General features: G+C 37.9%; 1 non-coding gene across 1 annotated transcript; it reads right to left on the reverse strand.

The window, feature by feature from the left end:
* Positions 1–1,055: 1,055 nt before the first annotated feature.
* LOC120892639 (U6 spliceosomal RNA) lies at positions 1,056–1,158 on the reverse strand. Its single transcript, XR_005737425.2, has one exon. It is a non-coding gene; the product is annotated as a U6 spliceosomal RNA (small nuclear RNA).
* Positions 1,159–1,434: the final 276 nt, after the last annotated feature.

Below are 1,434 nucleotides of genomic sequence, written 5' to 3' on the forward strand. Positions count from 1 at the left end.
CGAAAGGTCAGGATCTAGTCCCTAGAACCATCCATCCATTTACTGGCAAATATAAAATCATTCTTCTTTATCACTGATTATACTCCATTGTGTATATGTATACCACATTTTTTATCCATTTATCTGTTGAAGGGCACCTAGGTTGGTTCCATAGCTTAACTATCGTGAATTGAGCTGCTATAAGCATTGTTGTGGCCATGTCACGATAGTATGCCGAGTTTAAGTCCTTTGGATCTATGCCAAGGAGTGCAATAGCTGGGTCAAATGATGTTTCCATTTCTAGTTTTTTTGAGGAATCTCCATTCTGCTTTCCAGAGCAGTTGCACCAATTTTCAGTCCTACCAGCAATGTATGAGTATACCCTTTCCACACATCCTTGCCAACATTTATCGTTACTTGTATTCTTGATAATTTCCATTCTGACTGGAGTGAGATGGAATCTCAGGGTAGTTTTAATTTGCATTTCTCTAATTGCTAGGGATGATGAACATTTTTTCATATATTTGTTGACCATTCATTTTTCTTCTTTGGAAAAGTGTCTTTTTCAGTTTCTTTGTCCATTATTGATTGGGTTATTTTGTTTTTTGGTGTTTTTTGATTTCTTTATATATCCTAGAAACTAACAACCTATCTGAGGTGCAGCTGGCAAAGATTTTCTCTCATCCTAAAAGTTCTCTTTTCATGCTCTTGATGGTTTCTTTCATTGTGAAGAAGATTTTTTGTTTGATGCCATTTTTCTATCCCATTTATTGATTATAGATTTTGCTTCTTGTACTTAGGAGTCTTGTTGAGGAAGCTGGTTCCCAAGATGATATGATAGAGAATTGGGTCTACTTGTCCTTCTAGTAGGCTTAGGGTCTCTGGCTAACATCTAGGTCCTTGATCCACTTTGAGTTGAGTTTTTTGCAGGGTGAGAGGGGTTAAATTTCATTCTGCTACCTATGGATTTCCAGTTTTCCCAGCGCCATTTGTTGAAGAGGCTATCTTCAATGTATGTTCATGATGACTTTGTCTGGATGAGATAGCTGTATTAAGGTGGGTTTGCCTCTGTGTCTAAAAGTATGGAGCACTTCACAAATTTGTGTGTCATCCTTACACAGTGGCCTTGCTTATCTTCTCTCGTTCCAATTTTAGTATATGTGCTGCCAAAGTGAGCAAACTTAATCCTCTTAATTAAAATAAGTTCAATGTCTCTCAGAATAAAACACAACTTTCATTTTTTTTTGAAAGGCGAGAGAGAGAGAGAGAGAGAGAATCTTTTTTGTAGATGGACACAACCCAATGCCTTTATTTTTATGTGGTGCTGAGAATCGAACCCGGGGCCCACCCATGCTAGGCGAATGCTCTACCGCTGAGCCACAATCCCAGCCCACAACTTTCATTCTTGTAGGTTAATTTTCCTTTGGATAAATATTCAGTCAAGTTCAATGGTCA

The sequence above is a fragment of the Ictidomys tridecemlineatus genome, chromosome 9 (genome assembly GCF_052094955.1).
Source record: "Ictidomys tridecemlineatus isolate mIctTri1 chromosome 9, mIctTri1.hap1, whole genome shotgun sequence".
In the NCBI taxonomy this organism is placed as follows: Eukaryota; Metazoa; Chordata; class Mammalia; order Rodentia; family Sciuridae; genus Ictidomys; species Ictidomys tridecemlineatus.